Source organism: Carettochelys insculpta, chromosome 1 (genome assembly GCF_033958435.1).
Source record: "Carettochelys insculpta isolate YL-2023 chromosome 1, ASM3395843v1, whole genome shotgun sequence".
NCBI classification, from domain to species: domain Eukaryota; kingdom Metazoa; phylum Chordata; order Testudines; family Carettochelyidae; genus Carettochelys; species Carettochelys insculpta.
In genome coordinates this window covers 180,689,007-180,700,523 of record NC_134137.1, presented here as the reverse complement: position 1 = coordinate 180,700,523, position 11,517 = coordinate 180,689,007, and positions in this window count along the sequence as shown.

The following is an 11,517-nucleotide window of genomic DNA, read 5'->3' as shown; positions in this document are numbered from 1 at the left end:
CGCCCACTGGTGAGTGCAGGGAGAACCCCACTCCTTCCCCTGCATGACACGCTGGGAGAGCAGAGTTGCTCCACTTCCCCTGCCATTGCTTCTGTGTGTGGGGCGCGAGCCGGACTCCTGCTCAGGGTGACAGGTCCCCCCACTCCCAGGCTCCTGGGCTGCCCACAGATTCTGCCCCTGCCCACAGCTCCTGGCTGGCCCCATGCTCCTCCTGCCCATGGCATCTGGGGGGACGTGTTCCCTCTCATGCCCCCCCAAGTGTCGCCCCTGCCTCAGAAAGAAACAAAGGAAGAAGAATGACAGCTGGTGTGACCGGGGCTGGGCTGTAAGCAGCTGGTAGGTCTCCTGGCTGGGACTTGGGGGCCCTGGATCTTCCCTCTACCCATAAAGATGGACATTGCTGTAACTCCCTGATTCCTGTGCTAGCAGGCTCTGCTCTGTGCTGTGACCCTATTGACCGGTAAGCCTTCTGTTTTCCAGTGCTGGCTGAGAGTAACTGCTGACTGGGAATTGAGGTGCATGGCTCCTTTGGGAGGTGTGTCAGGCTTCCCAGGTACCCCTTCAGGTGGAGTCACTGGGGAGAGCTCAGGGTGTGAATATGGGTGCTGAACAAGCTGAGGGCAAACCCAGGCTTACTCTGGTGTGCCCTAAGGTGGGACACACTCCACCTGAGTCCTATCTGACTTCATTCAGAGTGGTTCCAGAGCACCAAGAAAGTGACTTCAGGACAACACCAAAGTCACACGTGGGGCCCAAGCTAGTAGGTTTGCTCAGGGCCCTCTGCTCCCATCCATTCCAGCTGGAGGTGGTGATGGTACCAGGCACATTAACCACTAGTTGAAAAGCTACAGAGCATTCACCGGGGATGTAGGAGACCCAGCTTCAGTTCCCTTCTGCCTGATGGGAGAGAGAATTTGTCCAGGGCTCTTTCACCGCCTAGGTATGTTCACTAACCACTAGATTACAGAGCCTCTCTCTTGCACCCACCTCCCTGTGGAACAGTCATTGAGCCAGAGAAGAAGGTGACCACAGTGGCACAGCTCCTTTCAGGAAGGAGAGTATCGTGTGGTACAATAGAGAGGGGGTTTTCCTTCCTTTTGGGTGTTCCTGGCATCAATGACATTAGCAGCTTGGGCTCTACGTCCCCACCCAGAGGAACATTATTTATGAATTCCGTTCCCAGACAGTCACACAGTCTTATGAATCCTCTACTCCCTCAGTTCTGAACTATTTACCAGTGTGGGCTGCACATACAGCTCCCTCTGTGTTGTGTGAGCTGCCTCCATAAAATATATATACTGTATGACTCCAAGGAGGTCATATGGGTCATAGCTTTATGGTGATTGGACTGCAAGAGGCCCACAGCCTGCAGGTTGAAAACCACTGACCTTAGGTCCTTCTGATGGGTTTATCTGAGGCCTGCTATATCTACCAGAAGTTGGAAACTGACCACTGTACCGATCTGTAGAAAAAAAAGTATATGTCCAGCTGCCCTGACTTTTGTGCAAGGTTCTGCTCTCTTCTCAAACTCTAAAATAGATTCTACAGTCCCTCAAAAGGACTTAGTATGTTTTATCTATTATTTGAGAGAGTTTGTTTGTTTGTTGAAGGACTCCTCTTAAAGTATAAGAGCTAGGACCACCAAACTGGGTACACAGCTTCCTCTTTTAAATTAAAGCAAGGTTGGGGTTTAGTTGTGCCAGGAAAATGGGATGCGCCTGGAATGGGATTGTTTCTCATAAACACCTACAGAAAAGAGACTGAATCCCAGGGAGGTGAAAGGGGCTGGCTGGGGATGCCCCCCATCCTGGACTTCCCAGCCTTGAACTTCCTACACAGTCCACTTGCCTGTTGGGGGGTGAGGCTGAAGTTATCACACCCGCTTCATACAGAGACATTGCTGGCTGCTCCCCTTCAGTGGGAAATGAAGGGAAAGTGCGCAGTTTGCTGCATTCTTCACTCTGGCTGGAGAGCACAGGGAACAGATGAACATGGACCTGCCCAGCCAGAGGCCATGCACTCCTCCCCTGGCCGTGTCCACTAGAGCTGCAGCAGCCATGGAGAGGCACTTCTCACCTGGCCCTAAGCTTCTGTGGTGAGAGGGGTGGAGTAGCCCTTTCTCCCCAGAGCATCCTGCATACTGCACCCCTCCTCTCCAGCACAATTATTTCAATGAAGCACGTACATTTTCATTTTATTTAAAAAAAATTGAGTTCAGGACCAAAGCAATGCCAAGTAAATCTTCGAGTACCAAAGAAGTATTGAAAGTTAAAATAATTACCTGCAAACCAGTGCACATCTTTCTTTCATCTAATTAGGTAATCTACCCAGGTGTTTAGCACCAAGGCATGTATGTCTTAATTGGAAAAAGTCAAGGACAGAAACTAATTAGTAGCATTAATCAAAAGCAGAAGTCTAATGCTAATTAACAGTATATTCCCACCATAATCAGGTCCCTTTATTAGAAGTGGCTATGGAATAAAATAAAAATTATAGGCGCTTTATAAGATATATTTCCAAATCCTGTTTCCCAAGTAACCTGCACATTATTTTTCAAAGGCAAAGAACACCTATAGCACAAAATGCTGCTCATCTGACACAAAGACTAAACTGGACCCATAATTTTGGCATATGTATCAGATTATGAATTAGATTTTGCAATATCTCCATGCGTTTTAGTGCTGGTCACTAGTACCAGTAGACGAAGGATTTGTCAGTGTTTTAGTTACAGATGTGTGGCCAGACATTGCTGTTACCTTACCTAGGCAGAGCTCCCATTAGCAAAAATTAATAAAGACAAAAATAAGCCATTTCACTCATGCTACAAGAGTCCATATGTCCATCTAGATAAGTATCGGAGAAACCAGGTTTTACAAAACTTTTGAGAGACATTGAGAGACAGAGAAACCTCTGCAAAGTCAAGGGTTTGGATAATCTGGGGCCAGCAGGAAGCCTCCATCCTGCAGTACCCCATTGTAAAATTCTGGCCCCATGGACACCACCAAAGAGAAGCACAACTGAAATGGAACTTAACTCCTTTTGAGAGTCAGGGCTTTGTGGGATTTTTAGCTTCTGTCCTGAAGAGTATGGCTATGTGTAGATTAGAGCAGTTGGTTGACAGAAGTCTTTGTCAGAAGATATCTTCCGACAAAACTTCTGTCGGCACATCACGACCAGACCAAAGGATGGTTCAAAAGAGCAATCCTCTCTGTCAACAGGCATTGGCCAGGCTGCCCAGTCACTCTATCAGCAAAATGACCAACTGGAAGCACAGCAGACAGGGTTGCCCAGTGTCCCAGAAGCCCTTTCCGCTGACAGAGAGCCCCCACAGAATGTCCAGATGGGCTTTTTGTCAACAGAGACGTTCTTTCTTATGGCGAGTGTGGTACAGCTGTCAATAAAAGTGCTGTGTTCTGTCAATTTACTGTCAACAGAATGCCCTTGGGAATCTGTACCCTCTGCAGATTTTGCTGACAAAAACCTTCTAGTCTAGATATAGGATGTGTCTACACTAGGAACTAACTTTGAAGTTAACTTTGAAGTTAGGCACTACATTGAAGTAGCCAGCAGAGAGTCTACACACATTTTTCCCTTACTTCGAAGTTAACTTCAAACTAGAGAGCCCAACTTCGAAGTCCTTACTCCATTCCCAGGAATGGATTAGTGCCCTACTTTGAAGCAGGGTGTGTGTACATGCTCTACTTCCAAGTTGCTTACTTCGGAGTTGTACTTCAAAGTAAGCAACTTTGAAATTATTTTTGTGGTGTAGACACAGCCATAGCCTATAAAAGTTCCACAGGGCTGAAGCTTAAGGATCCTCAGGAGTGGAACTGAAACCAGAGCAATGTCAGGAAACATAACCAAACTTCAGCTAATTGGGAATTTGGATTCACAGGTGTTTAACAAAGTGGGCTTATGCTATAAGCAGGAGTTGTGCTGGGAAGTAAATTATCCTCTTACCCTTAATTCCCTTCAGTGTCCCATCTCGTATTTTCAGTATGAATGTCTACCTGAGTTGCTATTTAAATTCCATTTCCCTTTTAGCTTCACATGACAGACCTAACTGAAATATATCAGAGAGGTAGCCGTGTTAGTCTGTAGCTTTGAGAACAACAAGAAGTCTTGTGGCACCTTATAGACTAACATATTTTGGAGCATAAGCTTTCGTGGGCAAATACCTGCTTCATCAGATGCATCTAAATGAAGCGGGTCTTTGCCCACGAAAGTTGATGCTCCAAAATATTTGTTAGTCTATAAGGTGTCACAAGACTTCTTGTAGTTATCCTAACTGAAATACTTGCTCACAGTGCGCTGAAAATTATCCTTATATGTAGAATCATGGTCTCTGATCAGCTATGACCAGCTGAGCTTCAAATTACATTATTATAATATTAGCAGTAATTTTCTAGACTCTGACATACCATTAAGTGATTATTCTCAGGAAGGAAAGCAAAGCCAAAGGGAAAGCATTAGAACAGTGAGGCCGTCTTGGAGATCATGGCAATCATGTTGTCAAGATTAAGATGCTCATACAGCCATGTTTAAACTGCCCCTTTTGTCATTAGTGCTTATATCACTCAGAAGTGTGAAAAAAACCCACACGCCTTTGAGACGTAAGTTATACAGACAGAAGTGCTGGTGCTATGACAACAAGAAAGCTTCTCCTGCCAGCATAGCCACTGGCCCTCATGGAGATGGTGTTATGATGTCAACCACGCACCTTTCTCCCTCTCACCAGTATAAGTGATCTTACTACACTGCAGCTGTATCAATACAGCTGTGCCACCAGGGCCATCCCAGGGGGTGGGGAAAGGGTTGAGGCAACCTCCCCCCACTTCCCTTACTTTAGGGCTCAGGGAAACCCCCTGCCACAGGCTCTGCCCTGCCTGCACTCCTCCCCTTCCCTTACTTTAGGGCTCAGGGAAACCCTCTGCCTGGCTCCACCTCTTCCTGTCCCTGCTCCACCCCCTCCTGATGCTCCCCTCCTGAACAGGGGATTACCTGGGGGGAGGTGGCTGGCGTAGGGTGGCAGCATAGAGTTGGGCCCACCTGCTCTCACTGTGGTGGCAGAAGCTGGAGCACCACCATGGTGAAGCAGAGCGCAGCAGGCTGAGACATGGGTGGCAGGATGCAGTAGGCTGCCAGGTGTCTCTGGCTCCTGCTGCCCCAGTGAATGTGAGGGAGTCAAAACCTGCTCCCACCCCGTGCCAGGCCCCACGGTAATCCCCCAGGCTCCCCTGGGTCCCCCTGGATCCTATCCGTATTATGGTCAAGGTGACTGCCACAGGGTCCCCCAAAGTGCAGGGCCTGTGGCAACTGCCCTAAACCATCCTCTGGATGGGAGACCACTGTGTGCCCACTCTCAGCTCGCTAGTGTAGTCATGCGCCTTCACATACCCATATCCTACCATCCAGGACCCACAAAACACTTCTCACATGGGACCCTCATAGTGTACTTCCATTCCCATTCTCTCCTCCCATCTCCATGATTTCCATTTAGTTTTGTTTTATCCCCAGTATGAGGCCAGCTAGCACTCCATTTGTTCTGAGGACTTCCCCTCAGGCCAATAATGGTCTTGTGATACTTGTGTAATGAGTAATTTGTCACAAAGCTCAGACAGGAAGAATCACAAAGGTAGAGGAAAAATAAAAAAAAGACAATTAAAAGATGCATGAATTTTGCCAGTCACTGATAAATAAAAATATATTTAAACATGGTGTCAGAACCTAAACTTTTGTTACAAATTAATTAAATGGACAAATCCATTATTGGGCAATGAAAAACTTAGCACTTAAAAATATTTAAGGCACTGATCCTGAGAGCATTTGTGCACCTGCTGAATTGTTTTTCAGCTGAGTAATTTCAAGGAATTCAGTAAGACTCTTGGAACAAGTAAAATTGAAGCCTTGATGATCTGCAAGGTTCGGAATTTATTCTCCACAAAAAAAATACCATTGCTTGCATTTCCTCTCAGATACAGACCTATTGTATATGGAGCAAAGCTCCTTATGTTCTAAACATCTTCAGCCTCCAGCTGAAGGGTAAAGCATAGAAACAGAAATGTATAAATAAAACTTGTGGCAACAGCCTTAATGTGAGGCTCGAAACAATTGAGCTTGTGAGTTTTTTAATTCTCCGCTGTGAAGACAGAAGCAATGTACTTCTATATAAATAGCGCACAGCATTCCTATCTACAGGCTAAAGTAATGGACTCATTACTGGACTAAACTTCACCTGTGGCCAACAATAATTTGATGCAAAATAGCCGTAGCAGTTATGTAACCCCACTTCACTACATACAGGATTTTTTTCAGTATTTCTGTATTTCACTTTACCCAAGAAAAAGAAGGAAAACACTTGGTTCATTTGGCCTGTGTACTAAGAATAATTGCCATCAATATTGATTGGTCCCTGGGGACATAACTGAATGTAAAAACTGCAGACAGTGAAATCCCAGCTGAGGCAAGAGGCATACACCATTTTGAGTAACACGTATTGTGAGATGTTCCTATGTTTAAACTTATCTGAGAAAAGTGTGAAATTTATGATCTCAAATTGGTCTAAAATATTGGTCTCAGACTGGTCTAAAATATGAGGCTGCACAGACTCTACAAGGCTGCTTTCCTTCCTCATTCTTGTGACCTGTCTGTCACCACATAGAAACTCCCAAATGTTAATATCACCTGCACATATTTTGGAAAACTGAGTGGTTCCCAAAAGTTCAGCTGCTGTAGCAGCAGCTTATTAGTGATCCTCATCTACACTATATATTCTACAATATGCTTTTAATTTCTGATAAGTGCAAAATATCCAGGACCAAATTCTTCACTGGCTTACACTCTGTATGACTTCATTGGGGTTCTGTTAATCCATACAAAATTTAGATCAAGGTGTCATAACTATGTTATTATTTGTGCATTGTACTCCAATAAGTGAAAACAATGGGCCAGATTTCCAGCTTATTGTCAGCACAATAGAGCTGTGCCAATTTACACCAATTGAGGATCTGACAATGTATGGTACATCACTGGGACAACTGCACCTTACTATTAACACATGGGGTGTATTTTGAGTTTTACTAGCCACATTAATCAATTTTTATCAGCATCGCTTCTGTTTAATAGGAAAAAAATCCAAGGTTGGCATTTACCAAATATAATTCATGTTTGAAGCTCTATAACAATTCTCTGTCTGTCTTGCAGTGCCTGGTAGAACCATACTGTAGATTCTTGTACTAGCCCAACTCACAAAATGTGAGGATTATTTTAACTTAAAGTTGTGACAGTTTATAAAAATGAATTCAAAGTGTCGATTTGGGTTCCATTCTTGCAAGCTACTGCACATGAGCCCAGGAATCCACCTACACAGAACAGTTTTCAGGAAGGGGACGTAATTTGTGAAACCTTGTCTTACTGAAACAAAAATTGCTTTTGCCTAATATATATTTTTATTAAAAATGTAATATTTTAAGGTCTGGACTCAATCAATATACATACAGAGAATGAGTTTTCAGACACCTCAGTATCATGTGACAGGGTTGTGGCATTAGGTAGCAGGCAAAAGTAAATACTTTTGTCTCCCTACGCCCCCCCCCAATCCTGCCAACACTTATGGATATATTTATAATAAATGTTCACTACCCACCCTGCATAATGTCAAGTAGGTGCACCCTGGTGGAATCAGAGCCATAGGCTATGTCTACGCTAGAGTGATCTGTCAACAGAAGTTACTGTTGGAAGGTACCTTCCCACAAAACTTCTGTCAACAGATTGCAGCCAGCCTGCAAAGGAGATTGAAAAAGCAATCTGTCTGTTGGCAGACTGTGACCAGACTTCCCAACTGCCCTCTTGACAAAACAGCCAACCAGAAGCACAGCAGACAGGGCAGCCTGGTGTCCCGAAAGCCCTGTCTGTTGACAGAAGGCCCCCCTGGACCGTCCAGACTGGCTTTCTGCTACAGATCTCCGTTGAGAGAGGCATTCTGCCTCAGTGGGGAACGACAGAACTCTGTCGATACAAGTGCCACATTCTGTTCATTTATGGTCAACAGAACACCTTGGGAATGTGGATGCTCCATGGGTTTTGTCAACAGAACACCAGTTCTGTCAACTAAATCCTCTAGTGTAGACATAGCCTAAGTGGGCAGTGATTCTATAATAAATTCCATTTGGAGTGTCACATTATTGTGAAATGCCAAAAGGAGCTAGATTTACTGTGTTTCTAATTTTATATTTGCTGTTATTTACAGATACATTATAAATGTTTAGCCAGATTTTCAAATGAGCGCAGGGTCAGATTTTCTAGCTTTCTGCATTTACAGCAGGAGCTGGATTTTCAAAAGAACTCACATAAGGTATGTCTTCACTGAAGGATGATTTCAAACTCTGACTAAGGCTGCGTCTACATTATGAGATAAATTTGATATATAATTAATGCAAATTCTTAATCTTGATATTATGAATTCAAATAAAGTGCCCACGGAGCTTCTTGAAATTCAACCCACCTTTTCTCCGTGTTGAATCTCCACTTCCCCATTGCCCCATGTAAGTTCGACAGCATGAGTACTGCATTGTGGGTACCTATCCCACAGTGCTTTAGCCCTGGTTGCTAGTGGGTGTTTCATGATGGAATTCCAGAATTCCAAGCACTATCCCAGAATTCAGTGCATCACTAACCACACGAAAAAAGAACTGCAGCATTCCAGTGCAAGCATGGATCCATGAACACCCAGCTCCTAGCACAGATCATTTTGGCAACCACAGTTGCTGTCACGCAATTTGTCCTTCAATTCCAAAGCTCAGTGATGCTTGTCTACCCTACTGCTGCTGCTGCTGCTGGTGGTCATGACACGGATGGTGTTTTGGAACAGCAATTGTGCCAACTGCAGTCCAAGAACACAGAGCTGGTGGCTGCCCTGAATGCACTGCTGACAGTGGAGTGGTGGTTTTGGACTTGAGAGAGCAGCACACACTGGTGGGATCACATCATTCTGGAGTCCAGGGACGACCAGCAGTGGGTGCAGAACTTTCTTGTGCACAGGTCCACCTTTATGGAGCTTTGTGATGTGCTGGCGCCTGGCCTGAAGCACACCAACCCCAAAATGAGGCCGGCTTTAACGGTTCAGAAGCAAGCGGCAGTTGTACTGTGGAAGTTTGCAACCCCCAACAGTTACCAGTCAGAGGCAAATCAGTTTGGGTTGGGCAGATCTACAGTGGGGTTCGTGGTGATGGAGGTGGCCCACGCAATCTGTCGGCATCTCCTCAGGAAGACTGTGATCCTGTGAGATGTGCAGGCCATAGTGAATGGCTTTGCTGCCCAAGGCTTTCCTAACTGCAGTGGGGCAATAGATGGCAGCACATCCCCATCATGGCCCCAGGCCGCCTGACCTCAAGTATATTAATCGAAAGGGGTACTTCTCCATGGTCATGCAGAGGTTCGTAGATCACAAAGGTTGTTTTACCAACATCAGCATTGCCTGGTCAGGGAGGGTTCATGACGCAAGCGTATTCTGAAATTCAGGACTGTACCAGAAGCTCCTGGGTGCGACTTTTTTTCCCTGATCAGAAAATCAAAATTGGCAATGTGGAGATGCCCATTGCTATATTGGGCAACCCTGCTTACCCTCTGCTTCCCTGCCTGACGGAACCCTACACAGGAGCCCTGTACCCCAGCAAGGAAAACTTTAATCACAGATTGAATAAGTGCAGAATAATTGTGGAATGCGCCTTTGGACATTTGAAAGTGAGGCTCAGATGTTTATTGACCCGTTTGGATGTTTCTGAAGCTAATGTCCCCACCATTATTACAGCATGCACTATTTTGTACAACATGTGTGAATCAAGGCGGGAGACTTTCCCGTCTAGGAATTCTGAAGCGGAGGCCACAGGCGGGCTTACTCGCAGCTGTCTACACAGTCATCCACCAGTAGCCATGCTCAGGGTGCAGCCATAAGGGACACTTTAAAAAATAGCTTTATGACTGATCTGTAACACACATGGTACCTATGTATGTCTCTGCCATAATGCCAATAAATCAACCATGCCGTAATGAATGAATGCTCTTTTTTGGTGGAAGGGGATTAAGTTAATAAACAGAATGTGCTGCGCCTTCAGCGTCCCCTCCCCTGCCTGGTTCTCTCAGCTGCGCATCTGCTGCGGACAAGGGCATTTCAGTGGCCACCTGTGCCTTCAGCAGAACTTACCCTCCCACCAATCACCTCATACCCTCAGCCATGCATCCACTATGGACCAGGGAGTATCACTCGGCAGTTGTGCCTTCTAGGGTACTCACCCTCCGCCCATGCACCCGTTTTGATTTGTGTTCCCCCTCCCTACTCCTCCAGGACAAGAAATCACGCCGAGCTCAAAGGAATGATTTTATTTTGGGGGGCAGAGAGGTTTAAGTGGCTGGGAAAAGAAGCCTTCTCAAGGATGCTTGGATAGCCTCTTGCAGTGACCGTTGGGGCTGGAGCGGCAAGGTATCCTTGTCGTCCCTCCCCGCGTGTGGCAACCGCAATGATGCGGGGGGGTGTGATCTCTCTTCAGGGGACTCCGGGACTCTCTCCAGAGGACTGATGCCCTGCTGGCTTGGGAGTCCCTCTGCAACTGAAGCAGGGAGCGCAGGATCTCTGTCTGCTTAGTAACAGCCATTATGAGCTCTTCCGCGACCTCAGTTTGCTTTGCCACGGCCTCATTCATCTTGGACAATTGCTGGTGCTACAGGTCAAGCAGTCTCCCATTAAAGTTTACTTGACTCTGACACCACTCAGCTGTACTGTGATGCCACTGAGCAGAATCCTTTGTCAAGTTCTGTTCTGCCTGAGGGTCTTGCACTTTCTGCAGGATATGATCTTGTTTGCATTTCCTGCATCTCCTGGTTTTCTCTGCAACACTGGACACTGGGTCTGGAAAATGAAGGTCAATATTAAGATACAATTGACATAATGTGCTTTGAAGTGCAATGAATGGGTCTCTGTGCGTAATATCAGTGAAAGTTTACTCTTGAAGGACACACGGGTTACTAAGGATCGGACAGTAAAGCCGCATCTACACGTGCCGGCTACTTCGAAGTAGCCGCGCCAACTTCAAAATAGCGCCCATCACGGCCACACGTGGCGGGCGCTATTTCGAAGTTGACATCAACGTAAGGCGGCAAGACGTCGAAGTCGGTATCCCCATCAGCAGATGGGAATAGCACCCTACTTCGACGTTCAATGTCGACGTAGGGAACGTGTAGCCGTTGCACGTCCCGCAACATCGAAATAGCGGGGTCCTCCATGGCGGCCATCAGCTGAGGGGTTGAGAGACGCTCTCTCCAGCCCCTGAGCTCGATGGTCGCCGCATGCAGTGGCCCCTTAAAGGTCCCCACCCCCTGCCTTCCTGTGCAGGAAGCTGAGAGAGCGTGCAGGTGGCAGCCCAGCCACGCGGCCAGCCTGCACGCTCCTCTGCAGCCACACCAACCCCCCACCGCTGCGATGGCCGCCCCCCATCCCCCTAAGCGCCCCCAGGGCACCCCCCC